The sequence below is a fragment of the Perognathus longimembris genome, chromosome 2 (assembly GCF_023159225.1).
Source record: "Perognathus longimembris pacificus isolate PPM17 chromosome 2, ASM2315922v1, whole genome shotgun sequence".
Lineage (NCBI taxonomy): Eukaryota > Metazoa > Chordata > Mammalia > Rodentia > Heteromyidae > Perognathus > Perognathus longimembris.
In genome coordinates, this window is record NC_063162.1 from 154,217,565 (window position 1) to 154,241,350 (window position 23,786).

The window sequence follows — 23,786 nt, forward strand, 5'->3', positions numbered from 1 at the left end:
ACCACCCATGGGTTTGAAGCAGTGTGATCCTACACATTGCCACCTTTCACATGCTCATACACACTCATGCAAATACATGTTCTCAACTTTGAAAAATGATCCATGTGGGTATTTTTTCCAGTTATCCCAATAAACAGCCTTTATCCTTCAGACATGATCAGCAAAAAAATCACATGTTCACAAGTGTGTCCATAAGCTAGGATTTGAGGTAGAAACCATTCTCCTTATTATTTAGAGGGAAGATACACCTCACTGCCTGCCACCAGGAGAATGGGAAGGCCACGGACCTGTAGACAGCTAACTGGCTTTTCCCAACACAGATGCTTTAAGCTCATTACATCAATAATTTTTCCTTCCTTTGCTTCTCTTCTCTCCATTCTCTTCATATTTCTTCCTAGCAAAGAAGCCATACTTGGCCTGCTCTCTGATAATGAGCTCTGATTAATCAGTTTCAGAAAAGCACTTGCACCTGTACAAAACAGCACATGCCCTGGCCAATTATGCATTTGTGGTTGAAGTCCTCTAACCCAGGCATGCATGGAGTCATTCTGTAAGGAACATGTGCAGACATGGGTGCACATAGAGCATTATAGGAAGACGCTGTGGCAGTTATAAACTGACAATCCTTGCGCATGCTTCTCTTTGTGGCTTGGGGATAATGAGAAGTTACCATAGCAACCCCTGAATAACCACCCACACCTCTCCTTGTTTCCCTGAGCACAGTGGAGAGGGGCTGCTTCTCCGTCATTTGCTAGGGCTTGTCTTTAGAAAATATACCTCCTAGAATCAGCTACCATTTACAGCCAGGGTTTTCTTCCTGAATTCCATCTATGCCTCTGGTCGCCAGAAGTCCAATGCCACTGTCAATTGACTGAGTTCTGTTTTCAGGGCTATTTTAAATGGAAAACCTTGCAAATCACTGAAAACATACTAGGGAAAGTGAAGAGGGTTTACAATAACCAGGCAATTCTTTCACTGACTTCTAGTTCCATTTCTGCTGCTGCAGCCCAGAGATGCTGGACAATTCTGCTCCCTCACACTCAAGTTTTGAAAATGATAGCTTTGTGGTCAAGGATGAACAGAGCTGACCTCAGAATCAGAGCAACCTCAGTGAGGCACGTAAGGAAGTTCAAGTGGGTGAAGGATCCAGCTCAGGCACAAGTCTACAGAGAAGCTGTAGGTTTCCTCATTGATGAGCCAGCCTTCAGTGCTCCTCTGCACACAAGCAGAGTCACCTTCTGTCAGGTGGACCAGGGGACAGCACAGACATCCTTCCAAGATGGAAGGATGAGGTTCCTGCCCACCTCTGGCATGATCTTTGCAAGTGTCAATAAAATGCAGTGCTTTAAGTCTCTCCCTACGTTCCCATTGGTGCAGTCAGGTGTTCAGAGCTAATATTCTTATTTTCATCACTGAGACCTCTAGGTTTCAGACCTAGTCAACAAAGGTCAGAAGGAAGACCAGATAAGACTACCTTAGGCTTGAATAGGAGAAGAGGCTGAGAGTGGAGCAGCTTAGTCACTGCTTCTAGCTCTGGCCACTGAGCTCTTCATATACAGCACAACATCTACTAAATTCATTGTAGGCTTCTCAGGCTGGAGAAATTACTTCATGACTTAGGTGTTCACCCTTTGGGAACACTACCACAAAGCATGAGACAAGCTTTCTCACAGGTGATCCTTTCCAGAGAGTGGAATCTCCCTCTTGGCCACTCCATAGGCATCAGGCCGAGGGAGATACAGTCTAGTCTCTTCACTGGGGGGCTAGCTAGAAGCCTGAGCCCATCAAAAGGCAGCTCTGAATGTATTGGATTCATTTTCACAGGCTCATGAGTTCAAAACTTTCAAATTTTAACTCTGGCCAACTGCACATGGATATACTTTCTGACCTCACCTGAAATTAGGTTGTATCCTTGCTGCTGGGTGACGATCTCCAGACTCTGGGAGACTTTCCTTCTCACCCAGGTGCTGCCTGTGTGAGGGCTCAAGAAGACAAAGGTCTAATGCTAAAATTGTCCCAAGAGCAGCACTTGTTTCAGGGCATCTGCTAAGTTTTCCTTCCCCACCAGAAAGGGGGAAGTGATGGAAAAATATACTGTGCAATCTCACATCCAACTTCCCAGCATTCTGAGCTTGACACAGGCTGAAGTACAGAACTAACCCTCTGAAGTCAGCATCCAGGAAGCATCTAGCAGGTAAGCAGTCCTGCACTAGCCTCATCTTCTCTCATGGTCCATTTACCTTTACTCATTAGTTTAACCATCACTAAGCATCTACTCTGTCTGTGCCAAGCACTGTTCTGGAAGCTGGAAAGCTGTAGACAGGCCACTGCCTAGAGCTTATATAAGCAAAGAAATTCGACCCATGGACAGATAACAAATACACAACTGACGTGACCTCTCACCAAGTGTTACCCTTGAGCTGACCTGACTGACAGGAAGGAAAAGACCTAGATTGTGAAGTTCTGGTGGAGGAGACCAGAGCAAGGCCAGTCTTGGTGGGAATACTTGTCTCATCTGAGTCTTGACAACAGGTTGGTAAGACACAGAATGGCGGTGTTGCATAGATGCACCAATGGCTTTGGGTTTGTCAGCAAGGATAGGACGTCTCTGGCAAATTTAAAAGCAGAAGGTGATCTGACACAAAGTTTGAAAGTGCGTTCTGGGTGTTAGGGACAGATTTGGATGAGGCAGGCTGTCAGAGCAAGGGGTTGCCATCAGACCCACTCCAGCTACAACTGGACGTATTTTTAGACATGGTCATTTACAGTGGGTGGACTGTAAGAACCAGAGATGAGCATTAACCATGGGTTGAGCCTTGTATAACATGATGCCTTCCAGGCAACACCTAATGTTTCCTGAAGAGATGGGAGGTCCACCCCTGATGTTGGAAATATGTCAAGTTCTGCTCACTTCCACCTTGCTGCTGGAAGAATTTAGACCATCAGCATTGGCACTACCACAAACCCAGCCTGCTCTGCATTCCTCAGACCTGCCTGCTTTTTTGCTCAAGGCTAGTACTCTACCACTTGTGCCACAGTTCTACTTCTGGCTATTGGGTGGTTAATTATAGACAGAGTCTTACAGGTTTTCCTGCCCAGGCTGGCTTCAAATTGCAATCGTTAGATCTCTGCCTCTCGAATACCTAAGCTTAGCATCACCAGTGTCCAATAGTAAATTTTAATGAAATAAAATACAATGAGCCTACTTCCTAAAGAGAGCTAACTCAATATACATGTTAGAAAATATATGGCTGGCATAAGCTGCATCCATTTTAACCAAATGAAGTAAAAATACACGTTGTCTGCAAGATTCAATTAGTTTGGATTTAAGCTCTGAAATGCATGTTTGTTAGAAAGGAGATTTGCTGTGTCATTCCTCAACCCTGTACCTCAATTAACTGTCTGATCATTGAAGGGTGAAAAGCTGACAGGCCTCCCACACACAGAGAACAGAGCTGAGGTGAATGACTATAGTTTGGATTCTGAATTATGGAACTCTGGGTTTCACCCCCAATCCAGCTCTGGCATGGACTTTGCACATAAATGGTTTGCATCAGAGCCGTGATAAATTATTGGCAAAGTGTAACTGTGGTACCCAAAGTGGGACTGGGCTAAATGCAAAATCCATTCTACTTGTTGTTAATCCTCCCTCCTTTACTATACCTTCTTACTTTTCATAAACAGGCTACTGAGGGGGGAAGAGGTGAGAATCAGCTATCTTTCAGCAAGTTTGTAAAATCTTCATAGATACACCCAAAACATGGGGGCCAAGGCCTGGACATTTGCTCAGATAGCCCTGAGCTCAGCTGCTTTGCATAAGCAGTATTCCTAGGTCCTGTTCTCAGAGAACAGAGGGCTCCCTACAGAAGAATAATCTCTGAAATGTTTATCCAACTTTCAGTTACATCTAATCTAACCAATTTCTCCTTGTCCTATTTTACCTCATTTTCCCACCAAGGATATGAAAGACCTCTACCGTGAAAACTATAAAAATTTGAAGAAGGAAATCAAAGAAGACATAAATAAGTATAAAGATCTTCCATGATCTTGGGTTGGTAGAATTAATATACTAAAAAGGCAACACTGCCCAAAGCAGTCTACGAATTCAATGCAATAACCATCAAAATCCCAACACCATTTTTCACCAAGAAAGAGAAAACAATACAAAAATACATACAGAGCCACAAAGGCCCTGAATCACAAAAGCAACCCTGAGCAGAAAAAGAAACTTCAAACTCTACTACAGAGCTATAGTAATAAAAAAATTGGTAGGAGCACAAAAACAAGCCTGGGGAACAATAGAATAGAATAGAAAACCCAGACATATACCCACAGACATACCACCATCTAATATTTGATAAGGAAGCCAAAATTTTAGGCTGAAAGAAAGCCTCTTCAACAAATGGTGCTAGGAAAGCTGGATATCCATGAGCAGAAAACTGAAATTTGATTCCTATTTATCATCTTGCACCAGTATCAATTCAAACTGGATCAAAGACCTCAATATAAGACCTGAAACCATGAAACTATTACAAAAAGGAGTGGGAGAAACATTAAGACTCCTTGGCACAGGCAGGAATATCCTAAGTAAAAATCCAGAAGCACAGCAAATCAAAGAAAGCCTTGATAAGTGGGATTGCATAAAACTGAAAATTTTCTGCATGGCAAAAGACATAGACAGCAAGATAAAAAAGACAACCTACAGAATGGGAACACTGATGTGAGCTGGTTGGAGACTGGGCCTCATGGCATGTGAAGGGCTGCAGAGGCTGGGGAGACAAAGGGCAGGGCTTGTGTGATGAGCATGAGACACGTGAAGGAGGCAGTAACCACACCCAGAGGAGGAAACTGTGAGCTGATTCCCTCCTTCCCTTCAGCTGTCCATTCTTGTAGGGCACTCTGGTGTGGTCAGCTAATCAATGAGGAGGACTGGGGCCACTATCAGCATCACTAGGGTAGACACACAGAGGCCATCAGGTAGAGACTAATGTCCTGAAAAATAAAGGCTAATCTTGGAATAAATGGCTGAATAAATGGAGAGAAAATCAAATATTCTGTGAGCATACCAACTCCTCTGAGGTGGATAGTAGAGACGGATTAATATGTCCAGTATTGCCTGGGCAAGCAAGAGCTCCAAACTAGACACCACCTACTTGACACTATCACCCATGTAGCAAAGTGCCTCAATCAGAGATGTCCCTCTCAAAGGTAACTATTTGTCTTAGATAACTGCAACCCTTGTCATCCCCTTTTGTGAGGCACATACTGTCCACACTTTGCCCAGTGTCACCCACAGATAGTGCAGACAAGAAATCAGGATGCAGCCCAATCCTGTAGGATGTGTGAGCAATATGAGCCAGTCTTCTGGAAAATGACCATATCGCAAGACCATATCAATGCACTTCAGAAACAACAAATGCACAGGCCAAGCCTGGAGGCCTGGGCAGCAACTGGAGGGCAGGATCCATTGGAGTCAAGCTCAAGACCCAATGGGCCCCCTGGTGTCTCCTTATAAACAGGTGTCTGCCCAATGTCTGTCCATATACCAAAGCTTCTGGCATGGCCTCCAGATATGTTTCTGCTTCAGATTTCCTTTCTGCTTCAGATCTGGGGAATAAGTTCCTTTCAGTAAGGAACAAAGGGACTGCAGCTTTAAATTTCCAGATGTGCAAACTTCTCGGCCTCAGTACATTCCTTCTTACAACAGCACAAAGCACCTGCCCCTCAAAATGAAGCTACAATGGATATGTGTGGACAAATGACACCATGTGGACGCTGGAGGAGGCAGAGGTCTTTCCAGGAGCTCCCTGTACTGGAAACAGTCTTGCCATATGGAGGGCATTCTGTTACCACTTTTGCACATGTGTGCACAACACACACACACACACACATACACACACACACACACACACACACACACATCCTGCATTCTAATGGCTTCTTCTAGCTAAAAATATGAGTTTGAAAATCCTGAAAACACCTAGTAAATTTAAACACTTGGTTACCAATTAGGAAAGGCAAAATTCACTTAGCACAGTCTCTAACTAACACCATAAAGAAAACTAAAATCCAGCCCAAGTTCCTGTGGGCGTGTGGAGAGACTTCCTCTCCAGGAGTTGCTACACAGCCACCCTATGCTTCAACCCCACATAAATGATGCAGAAATGGCTCCCAGTGTGAGATGACATTTAGAGCATAAATTGGAGGGTTAAAGCACTTTCCTCAGGCAACATAAAGGTCTCTGCCCAGGTGTCCACTGCAGTTTCAACCTCAGCTGCGTTTCTTACTTTAGAAAATTTGCATCCTGGAACTGAAATTCTTCAGACATAATTTTAATCAGATAAAGTCTCTTGTTTTGAAGCAATTTCTTGTGGCTTGTTGGTGATTCTTCCAAATGGTGGAATTACTCTAATGCTATTGGTTATAACCCAGCTACCTAATACTTGTGGATGGAATCGTAACAGTGCTTGCAGCACATGGCAGCAAAACCCAGCTCCTCAAGATGGAACATCACTTAGAACATCAAGGCTCTGTATTGCTCACTCGCCTGTCCTCCTTCCCTCCACAGTACCAGTGCCTCACCAGTACCACAACACAATACAGCTCCAGGTGTCACAGGTTGAGGTGCTCCCATTAACTCTGCACCATCTTTCCACTGGGGTCCTGAGGGGCTATACCCCTCCATGGCAAACCACTCCCTCCTTCCCAGCCACCCTCATGAAGAGATGACTCTGGGCCACAGGAGGCTATTCCGGGATCAAGAAGTACATGCTAGAGTACAATTGTGCAGAAAAAGCATTCTTGGGCAGATTCCTTGTCAGACTGTACTGCTAAGGGACAAGTGGATGTGGACAGAAGCCTTCCTCCTTCAGTGCTGGATAGCTACTAATCGCAATTCCACTTTTGTATCCCCCACAGCACAGGAGGAGGCTAAGACACACATGTCAGCTGAACGAATAGAAAAGCCTTTTACTACTGGGGAGCTAGGAAAGAAAAATAAATGTCAACTTCTCCTCTGGCTCAGAATAGGCAAAGAAGACTGTAGCAATAGGCAAAAATGTTGACAGAGATAGGCGTTCATTGTGAGGGCTGCTTGTCCCTAACAGACTTAGGATCTGAGCCTCAAGGCCTCAGCTTCTGTGACCCTGTGACATGCACTGACAGTGCTGCACTGGGACTGAATAGACACCAAGCCGTCCATCCCTGATTTTGCTCTTGTGCCACATATGAGCCAAGTGTCGTGCTATTACCCAGCCACCTCTAAATAAATGGCCGCTGTACTTTTAAGGGTGTCTTCATTCATCCTCCATTCAGGGAGCTGGGATAGAGAATTGAGAGACCCACCTCAATGCCAAGAGGCTACAATACCACAATGCTGCCACTAGATGGCATAAGGGACAACTTTAACTGGATCCTAGATGCTGGCACCAATTTGCACTGCTATGATGAAAGTGCTAAAGCGGTCCACACACACCTGACAAAGCCCAAAGTAGTGTGGGTCGTACCAGGGAGGCTAGTCTCCAAGGACCTGACTGGGACAGAGAGCCAAGAGATTGCAGGAACACTAGATCTAGGGATGCAGAACAAGTTAATACCAAACGTGGACTGTTGAAAGGTCAGTAGCTCAGTCCAGGTGTACAATGCAGGCCCCTCACCGACGCTTTCAGCCCATGGGGTAGTCATGGACCCCAGGACTGAGCTGCCAGAGATCAGCAGAAGAGGCCACAGGGCTGCCCTGAGGACACTCATAGGTCAGGGGCTGGTGCCTGCACAAGCTAAGGGGCCACGCCCAGTAAAGAAACTGCCAGTCAGGGTTGGTTTCTCTCTATCTTCGTTAAAGGACCTTGAAACTTTTTTTTTTACCAAAACAAAGTAACAATAAGAGAAATGAAATCAAGTTTACAGTGTGAGATGAAACCAAGATTGTGTACACACATACATGTGCATGTGTGCATAGGACAAACCCAGAATGAAGCACAGCAGGGCAGTGCCATACAAAAATAACAAGCCTTGAGTGGGCCTGATGGCTCACAACTGTAATCTTAGCTACTCAAAAAACGTTACTGAGGTCATTTTCTCCTTAGAAATAACCTATCAGTCTATTCAGAATTGGTTGAGAAAGCTTTCTCAACCAATAAAAAACTGGGGGGAGGGTGCAGGGCAGAGCCCACACCTGCCATCCTATCATGGACATAGGAAGCATAATTAGGAGAATTGGAGGATTGAGGTCAAGGCTGGCCTAGTCATGAACACGACCCTATTTGAAAATTAATGATTGTGCTGGTAGCTTTAGTGTGGCCTTGTTTGTGGCCTATTGGACCACGAGTAGGATTGCTGGCTCACAGGAAAGCTCTATGTTTAGTCTTTGGAGAAACCTCCATACTGCTTTCCAGAATGGTTGAACAAGTTTACATCCCACCAATGGTGTAGTAGAATTCCCTTTTGCCCTTAGACCTGCCAGCATGTTATTGTTAGTTTTCTTAATAATGGCCATTCTAACTGGGTGAGATGGAATCTCGGTGTTCTTTTGATTTGCATGTCTTTTATGGCCAGAGATGTTGAACACTTCTTCATGTGTTTATTAGCCATTCTTACATATTCTAAGAAGTCTCTAAGTTTTTAGAACATGTATTTAATTGGATTGTTTCCTTGAGGGTTTATTTGGACGGGTCAATTTTTGGGGGCTCTAAGTATATTTTACATATGAGGTCCTTATCTGATGCACAGTCAGAAAAATCTTCTCCTATTCTGTGTGCTTTTATATTTATCTTGTTAGCTGTGTCCTTTGCCATGTAGAAACTCTTCAGTTTGATGCAATCCTATCTAGTCTTTCTTTGATTTGTTGTGATTCTGTATATTTACTTAGGAAGTTTCTACCCATGCCTAGGAGCCCCAGTATTTCCCCTACCTCTTTCTGTAATATTTTCATGTTATCTGGCCTTACGTTGATTCATTTAGCATTCATTCTGGTGCAGAGTCATATATAAGGATCTAATTTCAGCTTTCTGCATATGTATAGCCAATTCTGCCAGCACCATTTGTTGAAAAGGATGTCTTTCTTCCAGCCTGTGTTTGGCTCCCTTATCAAATATTATGTGCCTATAGGTTTGTGGGTTCATTTCTGGCTCTTCTATTCTGTTTCATTGATCCTCAGACCTATTCTTGTACCAGTACCAAAATGTTTTTATTACTGTAGCTTTGTAATAGTTTTAAGTTTGTTATTGATATTCCTCCAAGACTCTTCTTCTTGCTAAGGATTGTTTTTGCTATTTGGGGTCTTTTATTATTCCATATGAAACTTTGGATTACCTTCTCGATATCATTGAGAAATGTTGTTTGGATTTTGATGGGTATTGCGTTGACTTTGTAAATTGCTTTGGGCAGTGTTGCCATTTCCACGATGTTAAGGAGCATGCTTCGCTTTTCTATTTTCTTAAATCTGCTTCAATTTATTTTTTCATATTTTTTAAGTCTTCATAATAGAGGTCCTTCACATCTTTGGTTAATTCCTAGTTGTTGGGGTTTTTGTTGTTGTTTGAGGCTATAACAAATGGAGTTGCTTTCCTGATTTCAGTCTCGATCTTCTCATTCATTGTTGGCATACAGAAAGTGACTACTTTTTGTGAGGTGATCTTATACCATGCTACTTTGCCAAAGTTAAGGATCTACTCAAGTAACTTAGAGGAAGAATCAATTTACAGGCTCTTTTTTCCTTACCTGGATCCCTTTCATGTTTTTCTTTTACCTTATTGCTCTTGCTAGGAATTTCATTACTATAATGAAGAGGACTGGAGAGAGTAGACATCCTTATCTCATTCCTCATTTTAGAGAAAATAGTTTTAGATTTTCACCATTAAGCAAAGACTTTTAATTTTGAAGACACCCTAATTTCATTAATTATTTCTATTATTCTTCATGAATTTGATTGAAAATATCTAGTTTACTTTTGCCAAAAATTTAGGATTTTTTTCCATTTGTGCATGCATATAATTTGAAAAGTATAAGTCTTGTTAAGAAACCCTGCAAACCCCTAGCTCTGAAATCCCACCCAGAGACAAATGCTTTCAACACAGCTAATTGATTCTCTTTTCATCTCTAACACATTGGTGTGGCTTTCCCTCAGTTTTTCAGGTTCAAATGTATCTACTGACCTACTGCAAGAGAGCATGGGGCCCAGCTCTACACAACATATCACAGCACCCAACACCTACCTCTCAGACACCCTTATTTTCCAGTTTAGTTATCCCATTATTTTTCATCAGATCAATGCTATAAACTTCCAGTATTATACTTTGTAAATGCATGTGTAGGGAGTATACTGTGATTAGTATTCATTGCTGTTTTTCCTAGAGTTATGAATATTCTGTTCAGTTGTTTGCTTAGTGTCAATGGCCTGTGTCTTTATTTCACATTGGTTTCTTTCAAGTATTTGTTAAGGCTCCTGTCTTTTATTCTAGACTTTCTCAAAGTGCTTGGTGAATGTGGGCTGCCTGCTCACATTTAATAACAATGTTTCTTCAAAGGTGTCTGGCTATCCTATGGATGGTGGAGCTTCAGAGAGTAGATGGCAGTACAGATCATATTAATCTTCTTCCTTAGACAAACTTGGGTCCTGTTTCCATTCCCCAAAGAAGACCTTGGAAAAGGAACACCCACAGTGGAGAATACAAGGAAAGTTGGGTTTCCAACAATAGGTGAGCTGTCATTCCAGCAAGCTCCATGGGTACCTGGTTCTTATTCCAACAGGCACACTCTGAATACTAAAATGATGCAGAATCACCCACCAAAGGGTGGGATAGTTGAGGCACTTATATACCCAATCCTTGGTCATCGGCTGTTCTCCTGCAAGAACACTTTTTCATCTCACCAGAGAGAAGAGCCAACGGACAGCAGGGTGGGAACAGACAAAGCATAGGCTACACTGCTACATACTGGCATAGCTAAGTGGTCGTGCCAAAGCCTGATCTGCAGGTTGATGACTCGGCTAGGACGTGAGGCTCCACACACACCTGCGGGGCCCCTGAGCAGCCTCAGGGCACACCAGCAAGGAGACCAAGAAAATGGGCAACAAAGGAAAACAGAAACAAACACTAAAGTGAACCTACAGCTCCTTCTCATAGCCAGAAATCAATCTTTAGACTTCCTGCCCAACACAACCTGCCCAACATACCAGATGCTCCCACACAAATTTCATACATAACAGACACTCCCACACAAGTTTCATGAATTTGTCCCAAAGACATAACTATTTTGTGCCCCCCCCCAAGTTCTCAGGCTTGAACTCTGGCCCTAGGTGCTGACTTTGAGCTTCTTTAGCTCAAGGCTAGCACTCTACTACTTGAGCCATGGCACTACTACCAGCTTTTTCGGAGTAGTTTATTGGCAATAAGAGTCTCATGGACTTTCCGGCCCAGACTGGCTTCATGATCCTCAGATCTCAGCCTCCTAAGTATATAGGATTACAGGTGTGAGCCACTGGCACCTTGCTAATGTTCCTTTCTGAAGATTAAATTTATCTCCAATCACATTTTGATTCTATTTTTTATTTATTTTTAAATTTGATTTTATTGTAAAGGTGATGTACAGAGAGGGGTTATATTATATAAAGTAGGTAATGAGTATATTTCTTTTTGAACAATGTCTCCCCTCCTTCATTTTCTCCCAGGTTTTCCCCACATAACCCCTTCCCCCCACCAGGTTGTATAGCTCATTTCCAACATAGTGTCCAATGAGTATCACTGTTGCATTAGTTCACCCTTTGCCCCATGGTTTCTGTGCTTCCCCTTCATCTCCCAAACCAGATAAATTTACATACAAGACAATGGGGTACAGGGCTGGGAATATGGCCTAGTGGCAAGAGTGCTCGCCTCATATACATGAAGCCCTAGGTTCAATTCCTCAGCACCATATATACATAAAAAGGCCAGAAGCAGTGCTGTGGCTCAAGTTGGCGGAGTGCTAGCCTTGAGCAAAAAGAAGCCAGGGACAGTGCTCAGGCCCTGAGTCCAAGCCCCAGGACTGGCAAAAAAAAAAAAAAAAAAAAAGACAATGGATACAGAAATCAAAAACAGCAACAAAAGAGGAAAAAACAGAAGAAAAAGAAAAGAAAAAAGAACTGCAAAGAGTACCATTTAAAAACCTCTTCTTTCCATTTCTTGGAGTTTATTTTAAATAAGCCTCATTTTATATGATCATATGCACAAAGCTGTTGAGCCCTTGCGATCTTCTCCTGAGTCTCCTTCTTTGTTCTCACTGTGTGAATGTTTAGACTGCTGTTTAATTAATCATTTAATGAACTACTTTATAAGGACAAAGAGGACACTTGTAAACAAAATTCATGCTGTTTTATCACCTTTACACTCAATTTGCTCCATTTTTATATTTGTTTTTGCTTTGCTTTATTGCTGCACAATTAGCAGATCAACTACTCACCAATCTAAAAGAAAAATCTCTATATAACCTTAACAAAACTATACCCATAAATATCAATGGGATCAGTTTATGATCACTTTAGTCAACTTCTATGATAGTATGGCCTGATATTGTTATGTGGCAGGAGTCAAGGCAATGCGAATCTAATGAAAACAGTGCACTCACTTCCTAACTCTGGTTTCAATTAAGACCCAAGTGTTGAGTACTGGGAGTCACTGTCCCTATCTTGAGCTGCGGTGGCATTTCTCCAGCATCGATCACTCCTGGACCCAAGATTCAAGGTCCTCAGTCACACGAACACCATTATTAAGGCCCAGAAAAACATCTGTAAGCCAGGCTTCACCTGTCTGGGAGGACAAAGGTTATCCCAAGAACCTTCTTGAACCTCTAAGCTACATCCTGAGGGCTATCTCTTGGAGGAACTGCTGTTATACACTGTGCCCAGTAGGTACACAACACAGTTACTAGCTCTGATTTCTGCTCCTTTCTGGCCTTTCTATGAGTTTCACTCACACAAGCCTTTCCTGTCTATATAATATGACCTTTCCTGTTATGTGTTATCAGGAGGTTTAAATTTTTATTGGTCAGAACTTAACAAAGTCTATACTCCTTTCATGCTTAAGACCGTAAAGCTTGTCTGTATGGAAGGGCCCAAATTTTAAAAAAGAAAAAAAACAACCACTTCCTTAATAGTAAAGGACAATTCCACACACCCAACCACAAATAAGATTACTGAGATATTTGCTGCAAAGTGGGACCCATGAAGAGGCATGATCACAGAAGAAGAACCCACTACCCTTGGAGCACACTTGGGGACGAGTGACAGCCCTCTTGGGAGGCCAGGTAGACCAGGTTCAGAATAGCCACCAAGCTTTCTGCCATGGCCACTTGCTGGCACGTGGGGCTGACAGTTATCTAATTTCTGTGATCTGCCCCATCCACACATCTTTAAAAAGTCACTTTTCAGGGATGAGGGTATAGCTCAATTTGTAAAGTCTTTACCCAGCAAGCATGAGGGCCTGGGTCCTATCCCTCAACACTGCAAACAAGAGCTTTTTGCCCACTGTCCTGCTCCCTGAACAGCAGGCTCCTTTCTGAAGGCCTTTCTGGATTAAGGAAATTGTCCCTAGTGTAAGGCTTTGTGTCTGTTTATCTCTCCCCTGCTCAGTTTCTGTCTCTGTGACCAGAGACTTTAGGTAAATGATTTAACTTCCCTCAGCTATAAGAGGGTACAAAGATGGTACTGCACAGGGCCACAGAGAATGCATAGCCTCTGGCTATGAAAATACTGCTGAAACTCAGGCCATAAGCAACAGGCCTCCAGTGAGAACCACCAAAAGAAAGGGCAGCCCATCATCAGGCTAAAGACAAACTAGCTCAGTCTTAAGAGTCTTGCACCCAAGAAGGCATCCAAAGACCCATGAGCTGCTAGACAGAAACCACCACCACCTGACTTGGATTCTGTCCCTGTGAACACTACAAAGGCAGATTCAGCAGCCACTCAAAGTGAAACCAGGAAGGCCCCTTCGACTGTGCCGAATGACACGGTCTCTTCAGAGTGGATGGAGAGGTGTACGTATCCCTTCCAATTCCCTCCTCATTTTAAGACATCAAAATAGGAAAGAAACTATGCCTAAACCAAGTGGTGGACTCCCTCCCTTCTGGCCGGGCAAGATTCTATTTGTTAAGTTACACTGACATCTGGTGGTCAACCTGTCCGCAATGTGAAAACCTAGGATGGGGATGCAGTCCTGCATTTCTTTCAACAAGAAGCAAATGCCACCCAAAGAAGTATTAAATGTTAATAAAAGAGTAAGTAGTGGGAGCATTGTCATGCATATTCTAATCTTAATAAACAAAAAGAATGAACATAATTTTCCTCATTGTAGGCCCAACTTTCTGAAGAACAGATTACTGCTACTTCCTCCACCGCAGAATTTCAAGTAGATGTTTAACAAGAAGTGGAAGAACAGAACAGTTGCAGCTGCATCTCAGCTGTCAGCAACTCTTCTGATCGGAGCTGCATCTTGTCTTCATGTGGCACCATCACGTGAGACACAATGTATACTTCTGAAAACTGATGCAAAATTAGATCTTAAAGGATGGCTCAATGTGCTCAGAAAAGCCTAAATAAAAAAAAGCTAGGTGGACTGTGCAACTATGAGATTTCCTCTGTTTGCAGAAATGCATTTAAGCACTCTGTAATTTGACAACAGCAACAACTGATCCATGGGGAAGGAGTTGAATTCAAATTCTACATTTTGATCAAAGGTCCTTCTACCACAAGTCTACAGCAGAAAGACAAGTTTTTTTTTTAATAATTACTTACTTATTGTCAAAGTGATGTACAGAGGGGTTACAGTTTCATACGTAAGGCCATGGGTACATTTCTTGTACTGTTTGTTACCTCCTCCCTCATTCCCCCTCCCCCTTCTCCTTCCCTCTCCCCCCATGAGTTGTTCAGTTGGTTTACACCAAATGGTTATGCAAGTATTGCTTTTGGAGTCATTTGTCTTTTTATCCTTTTGAAAGACAAGTTTTGAATCAAAGTTTTCTTCAGGATCAAAAATAATCCTTTTAACCCCCTATACATTTCCTCAGTGGAAATTCTACATTGGTGTAGCCACTGTGGAAACCAGTATGAGGACTCCTCATAAAATTAAAATACAACTAATATATGATCCTGCTGTGTCACTCCTGAATATATACACAATGGAATGTAACTTAGCATAAATGCAAATGTCTATACACCCATGATTGTCACTGCCCTATTCATAGTAGCCAAGTTATAGAAGTGGCCTAGGTGGTATAAATACACAATGGAGTATTGTGCATAAAAAAGAATGAAAGCACATCTTTTAAAGGGTAGAGGAATAGAACTGCAGATTATCATGTTAACAAAAATAAACTGGACTCAGAATGATAAATATATGTTTTCTCTCATATGTGGAATTTGTACTTTAGAAAAGACATGGAAATAGAAGGAAGACGATTTAGGAGGAGGAATGGAACCAGAAGGGTCTGGGGCAAGGGGGACACAAGAAGAGGCACTGGAGGTGGGCCAAGAAAAACTAAAAGGAAAAAAAATCACATATCACAAAATAATTTTGTTTTTAATGGGTTGTATTGAGTTATGAAAAACAGAAAGATAATTGCACTTCTAGGGTACACTTAAATTTCCTATACAGTTCACTCAAATACAGACAAAAAAATAAACCACTGTCTCTTAGTACTCAAGAATCTGACACGGTGTCTAATTGGAGAACTCCTCCCTGCTGGGAGGTGGCTTCTGTCCACGCTGGATCTGGAGCCCACAGAGGAATGAGGCCCATCCCGTGACAGTCCCTGATGCACCTGCTAGAGCACAACAGGGCTCCCCAGGGCTCCCAGAAACCCTTGTGGTTCACCATGGTAACCTCAACAGCTAGCTTAGTTTTCCTAAATAAGGCATAATGATAGGACCTCGGTGATTTAAGTTACTAGCCCTGGACCCAAAGTGACTAATGGAAGTTTCTGAGCCTGTCACCTAAAATCAGGAAACTGCAGTGCTGTGGTTTCCCAGAACTTCAACATGACATCACAAAGCCACAGTACTCAACCCATGTGGACACAGTGACCTCTGCCCCCTTTTCACCAGGGCTTCCCTAATGCTAGAGGTAGACCAACCCAGGTTTCTTCAGGGATGAGAACCCTGGCTCCAGGAGAGTCTGTGCCAAGCTGAATAGCAAGTGGGTTTAAATGATGAAAAATAAGATGCTAAATCCTAAACAGCCCAAAACAGCTCATGACAGTCACTTCTTGTCATGAACCCCAGTCACTCCCTAACCATGAAGTAAACTTACAGAATTTGAGTAGTGTGGTGGTGGTAAACCTGTTTACTTTCTGATACACCCATGGCACTAATCAGTACCTCATTCCCCTTTCCAAGTCCATTTTTACTCCTTTCAGTGAAGAAGTTGGAAAGAATTTCATTTTCTATTTACTTGGCATGTGAACCCAAGTACAGACAAAAAAAAATAAAGTACTATTTTAAGTGAGTAAAACACACCTGGACCTGACACAGAGTCTAATTAGAGGACTCCTCCTCCACCTACATTCACCCCAGAGAGCTGGAGATCCAGACGCTATTTCAACACCAGCACACTGAGGCTGGCACATCAAGACTGCACGACCCCAAGCAACAGGCAGGGAGCAGTCTTCATCTCAAAAAGCATGCCTGAAAGAGGAGCTTTTACAGTACTTAACATTAGGTTAAGACAACGGAGCTGATAGGAAGTACTCATCTGTAAAGAATAACAACCCAGATCAGTAGGCTGGAGCACTAAAACCCTAAGCATAGGCCCGAGGTGTGCCAGGGTGGTCAACAATGACTGACCACTCCTCACTAAGAGGAAAAGAAATAACCTTAAAATAGAATTCATCACATTTTCCTGGACCAAATTTCACTACAGTAATTGGGTCTGTGAGAAAGAGAACTGCTAAAGAAATTAGGTGCTCTTTGGGCTCTTTGTAAGTAATACATCAGAATCACCCACTGAGAATCCTCATTAAGAATAACCTGGTTGGCTGCGCTGTGAATGCAACCTAGAGGCAGCCCTCACTTCTAAGGCCACAAAGCCTGCCACCAAGGCCCTAAATCCAGCACAGTTGTCTGCACTGTGCTGCCCTCTTGCAAAGGCCACATCAAGGTGATTCATTCTCCAAGGCCTCCACCCAACAGTTTATCTATGTCAAGAGAGGTGGGGCAACCTCAAACACATCTCCCAGCAGTTTCCACCTACCCCAAATCCATCACACTAATTGAATGAACCAACTTGCTGGAAGGAAAATGTGATTAGTCATCCACGTGAGAAGGGTGAAAAGAGAAGCTCCCCACTGGACTAAAAGCTTATGATGAAATTAATGGGGCTGTTCCTGTCATAATTCCACTTAACCAGGCCTGCCTGAGTAGTGTGGTGGTGGTAAACCCGTTTACTTTCCGACACACCCCTGGCACTCGTCAGTACCTCATTCCCCTTTTCAAGTCCATTTTTACTCCTTTCAGTGAAGAAGTTGGAAAGAATTTCATTTTCTATTTACTTGGCATGTGAACCCAAGTACAGACAAAAAAAATAAAATAAAGCACTATTTTAAGTGAGTAAAACACACCTGGACCTGACACAGAGTCTAATTAGAGGACTTCTCCACCTGTGAAGTAGCTGCAGGTAGATCTGGACCTGCTGCTGACAAAGGGATGGACTTGCCCTTGACCTTCTCTGATGCACCTGCCAGGGCTGGAAACAACTGGGAATCCAGTGAATGAAAGCCAAACAAGCAAGAACATCCTTGTGCTGACACTCTGGGAAGCCCTCTCCTCTCACAGCCCTACCCCAGGGCTGGGTGGGGGCAGCAACGCTCCACCTGCTGACTGGCTGCTGCTGTACACAGCTGCTCACCAGTGTGTCCGTCTGACTCATTTTTGCCAATTTAGTTTTTAGCAAAAGACTCAACCAGCCAAAGACAATTACAAGAAGAAGAATACTGTAAGAATGAGCTAAACATGGTACTGGCATGTTTAGTGGAGTCTCTGTGTCCCTACACATGTCCGTGAGCAGCCTCCTTTCATGCACATTCTTCTGTCCCTGTGTCCAGGTGTGTGCCTGCCTCCCCGGTCAGTGGACCAGTTGCTTGCCATATATAGTAGAGGAATAAAAGAGGCTTAGTGCCAAGTCTGGGGGCCTGGCAGGCTTGCACAGGCCTCCTCATCCCACTCCACACCAAGAGGCCCCTCACACAGACCTGCTAGCTAAAACTAAAACCATGCGTCTGCCTTGAGCACTACGCACGAACAGCCCACTGTTCCTGCACTGCACCTACATTCACCTCAGAGAGCTGGAGATCCAGATGCTATTTCAACACCAGCACATTGAGGCTGGCACATCATGACTGCATGACCCCAAGCTACAGGCAGGGAGCAGTCTTCATCTCAAAAAGCATGCCTGAAAGGGGAGCTTTTACAATACTTCATGAAGAAACAGAAACCCTAACTGGTGTGTCAGTCACTGTCAGAGTTTTGCTACAGAGCTTATTCCACCAATACTTGCCGAGGGCCCATCATTTGGCAATTGTTACGCTCTTGTTCATGTGACTGGATCTGTACTGTCTCCAAATCCATGTGCTAATAAGCCTATGATAGGAATCTCTAGAACTGTTGTATCCAAACACTAGGTAATTGGGCACAGAACTAGGAAAGCACTCTCTCTTAAACCCTAAGTGGGCAAAAGGCAGTGCCTTTCCCTGGGACTAAGAACACCAGCCGCCAGAAACAGCAGTGAAGACAGGAGACATTCCATTCCACTCAGCTCCTAAGAACCAAGACCATGACCAGCACTGCCTTTGATTTCCTCCCCTGGAAGTGCTGCATCTAGTTCTCTTCAGAACACAAATGCTTAGCTTTCCCTTTTTCTGAGATGAAGGAGCCTTGGGACAGCATCAACAGGCAGTGTACATTCCTGCATCTTCCTGCATCCTCATCAGAGCCCAAGAGCTCAGCCTATTTGCAAAGCCTGCTTATGCCTTTAATTAAAAGGCATTTTTAAATGAGGTTTAATGAGTATTGTGTATAAACAATTCATACATTTTCCTGAGTTCTTTTCCCTTCCCACAGACCTGAGCTGCCATGGAGGTGAATCATGAAAAACAGGCCCTTGGTGTTCTTCAAGCAAGACTTCCCCAAATTAAGTGCACTGATGAAGTACTTCCTATGTCTCCTCTATGTCACTACTGTGAAATTCATGAGCCAGGGCACCTTGTGTAGACGGTGGAGGGTCTAACTTTTGGAGCCAGATTTTCTCTGATATCCTTGCTGAGTATGCACATGTGTATAATCACACACATATACACACGCACATACAGAAATACATATCATACATACAGAAACACACACATACACACTCCATGCATACATATATTTCCTGCTCTCAAGTATCCAGATAAAATACTGACTAGAATCACAATGTATAATTTCTCCTGTTGGTATAGTGCAGCTCATACCATTAGCTAATAGACTTGTTTCTTGGAGTTTTAAACTTGTTTTTAAAGATGGGTGAGGTGACTCATATCTGTAATCCTATGGGGATAGGGATAGGAAGGGTCAAGCCCAGATACAAAGTTCACAAGACCTCATCCCAACCAATAACTTTCAAACCTCAGTACTACACACACACACACACACACACACACACACACACACACACACACACAAGTTCCGTTAGTAGCCCTGGGTTTTTAATGCTGAGTAGAGTATGACATTGGATTATTTATGCAGACTACATTGAAAAATAATATCTATAGTTTGACATGTTTTTCTTTTTATAGTTTCTCCAAGTAAGACATGTCAAAAAACAGCTTTCCTGTGATGTGCACCTCAAAAATAAATAGAAAAAAAAGAAATCTAACAGATGGTTTGGATTAAATTTGAGCAGTGATAAGTAATGGCTTTTAGGACAGCTGGGTAATGTACTCTTTGCTCAAAAATATGTTTGATCTGCAACACAAACACTCGTACAGTTTCTATGCAAATGAAAGTGAAGCAAGGCTGAGTGGCGGAGTGGCGCTGCTGTCTCCCAATGTGCTCCCCGCTGCCTTAAAAGCCACAGGCTCCACTTGATAGAAATGAGGCAGAACTGAAGTTTTGAAGTCTGCATGTAAAAGTGGTGGCCGAACATTTACAGCACACGCTTTTTAATACCTGTGGAAAGATAATTATTATTAGTCTAAGGTTTGGTTTAAACAAAATTAAGGTGTCTTAGTTGTAAGCACTTTGTGACAAGTTCTCAAGCCACAGGTGCAGAGACTAGAAAGAGGAAGTCTAGTCACTAGCAGTTAGGGTCCCATACTAGGAAACAATCTTCATCACAGAAATGCTTTGAGCCAGATGTCAATGGCTCATGCCTGTATCCCAGCTCTCATGAGGCTAAGATCTGAGGATCATGATACTCAGCAAGAAAGTCAATGATACTTTTTTTTAATTAATTTTATTGTCAAGGTGATATACAGAGGGGTTACAGTTACATACATAAAGTCTTAAGTACATTTCTTGTCAAACTTGTTTCCCCTTTCCTCATTTTTCTCCCACTTTCCCTCCCCTTTCAAGTTGTATAGTTCATTTCTGACATATTTTCTTGTATTACTGTTGCATTGGCTTTCCCATTGTCCTTTGTCTCACCAGTTTGTTATTCCCCTTCCCTTATATTCTATCGTCAATAAACTACTCTGAAAAAGCCAGAAGTGGCACTGTGGCTCAAGTAGTAAAGCACTAGCCTTGAGCATAAACAGGCTTAGGGACAATACCCAGGCCTTGAGTTCAAGCACCAGGTACACCAAAAAACAAAAAAGCTTTTATAAAATCCATTATTCAAAAACTATTTTTGAATGACAGAAAAGTAACATTAGGTGCAGTTAGGATGCAACATTAGGATAGAATTCATTACTTCCATAAGTTCACTGAATCATCCTGAGAAACCACAACACTACAGTAAAAATAGACTGATGAATGCAACTGCAAACAAAAACAAAAAAACCTCAGAGGAGAATTTGCTGAGGCAGGTCCTGCACTACAAACAGCTTCCACAGCCCTGAAAGTGAAAGTGAGTCTCTGGCTGTTTAGTTAGCTGAGTTTGAGAGAAGAATTGGAGAAGGCACAGAGAAGTTTCAACAAATCATATTAGCAGCAGCTTCAAAACACCATCTGATTTTCTGAATCACAAATCTGGACATGGAAGTGAGCCAAAGAACTCTGAAAGCTGCCAGATTTTCACATCAGATGCACACACTTACTCTCACATGTCTCAGAGGAAGTAAAAGAAAAGGAAGGCAGAAAGGAGAAAGAAGAGAAGAAACCTGTCTTTTCACATGAAATGCCAATGTGGTCAGAAAGGCACTTCCTACTTCCTTTAACCATAAAATCGGAGCGCAGGGTGGGGGGGAGGTAATTTTAAAAATAGAAAAGTACCTTGTCAATAAAATTTTAAGAAAAAAGAAGCCAGGGACAGTGCTTAGACCCTGAGTCCAAGCCCCAGGACTGGCAAAAAATAAAGTCAGGAAATGAGAACATTAATAAAAAAAAAAAAAAAGCTCAAGGCCAACTTGGGCTTCCATGTATAGGGAGACCAAGACAAGCTTGCACTACATAGCAAGACTGTCTCAAAAAAAATCATGAGACAAACAGCTATGAATTTAGCACATGGTCATAAGGAAGAGATATATTAATAAGTAATTGATATTTCTTATTAGAAGAAGTTAATTATACAAAAAGAGTTTTATCATAATGTCTCCATACATGAATATGAAATACTTTGATCAAATTCATCCTCTTTCTTGCTCTCCTCCACACTCCAACCCCACCATCATCCCCTCCTTTAAATAATTTTTTCAGTTGTGGGCCCTGAACTCAGGACCTGAGCCATAGCACTTTGAGCCATAGCACCAGTTCTGGTTTTCTGGTAGTTAATTGGAGATAAGAATCTCACTTACTCTCCTGCCTGGGATGGCTTTGAACTTCAATCCTCAGATCTCAGCCTCCTGAATAGCTAGGATTACAGGTGTGAGCCACCAGCACTCAGCTTCCTTTAAATAATTCTTGAAGGTAAAATGACAGGTACAAAGTTAGACACATGAATTCAATATCTATTTTCCAAATCCCTTAGATTAATGGATAGCCTTTGACAGTGAGTAAAGAGGTATGGATATGTAAGCTATTTTCTAAATAAATGTAAAATGAACCTAAAAAAATAGAAAAGTAAGTGCACACCAGAGGCAGTTAAGCAGGTAAATGATAGTAGCAGCTGTTCTGATGGCTCAGAAACCTTTCCTAGGAGCTAGCATTGTACCTCACATCTGTAATCCCAACTACTTGGGAGGCAAAGATCAAGAAGACTATATGGTTCTAGGCCACATAAACCCTTCTCAGCATGTAAGCTGGGCATAGTGATGCACATTTATTACCCCCAGCTGCCCCAGAAGCTGTAGATCGGAGGATCACAGTCTGAGGCTGGCTAAAGACAAAAATACAAGATCCTACCTGAAAAATAACTAAGAAAAAATTGGGCTGGGAGCATGGGTCAAATAGTGAATACTTGCCAAGTAAGTACAAAGCCCTGAGTCCAAACACCTGCACCACACACAAAAATCCTTAAAGCCACTTGGGTTGTTCTTTTAAAAGATTTTGTTCACACGCAGAAAACTGCAAAGAAAAATCTAAAAATTTTCACAGCCCTACCAATCTGCGGGAAATGCTCTTAACACTTTGGTACATTTCCTTACATAGTTAAGATCACATTATTGGTACAGCTTCATAGCTTCCTTTTTATTTAACATTCTAACTGAATTCTCTTACATCCTTAGAAAACGCTTCATAAATGTTATTTCTATGGCCTCACAGTTTCCCATCACAAAGCCACAGTTACTTTTCCATGCCTCTGTTTTGCAGAGTTGGGCCACTTAAAGTCAGCCAATCCTGTGAGTAGACAGCAAGCCACATGCAGAGCCAGGCAAGGAACAAAATCAGGTAAGATGAAGGCTTAACCCAATTATAATTCTCATTCCTGATTTTTCAGGGAAAGGTCAATGTGCTTACATATTACTCAGTCACTCCTTTTCAGAATCATTTCTGATCAAGACAGCCATTTTGTAGCAATGGGAATTACAAGAGAAACTGCAAGATGCAAATTGTTTCTGTGTGGCACCCTGCCTGTCTGTGGCCCAACCTTCTACCAGGACAGCATTCTTACAAGAAAAACAGACCCCAGGCAATGGGAGAGAATCTGTTTTACAAATACCAGCCAGTGAAATGAATCACTCTGTGACATGTACCAGCACAGAGGGAAATCAGGAAAATATTTCCATTTGCAGTAGCCTCAAAAAAAAAAAAATCTTTAGGAATAAACCAAATCAAGGAAGCAAAACACCTCTATAATAAAAACTATCAAAATCTGAAAAAAGAAATTGAAGATGACTATAAGGAAATGGAAAGACTTCCCTTATTCATGGGTATGTAGAATTAATATTGTGAAAATGGCCAAACTGCCAAATACGTTCTACAAATTTAACGCAATCCTCATCAAAATCCCATGACATTCTTCACTGAGATAAAGAAAACAATCCAAAAATTCATATGAACCAACAAAAACCTCAAACAGCCAAAGCAATTCTAGGCAAAAGAAAGGCAATTCTGGTGGTATCACAGTCCCAGACCTCAAGCTCTACTCAGCGCTATAATAACAAAAACAGCTTGGTATTGGCACAAAATAGACCCAGAGGTCAATGGAGCAGACTAAGAGACCCAGAAATAAAACCATATACTTACAGTCATCTAA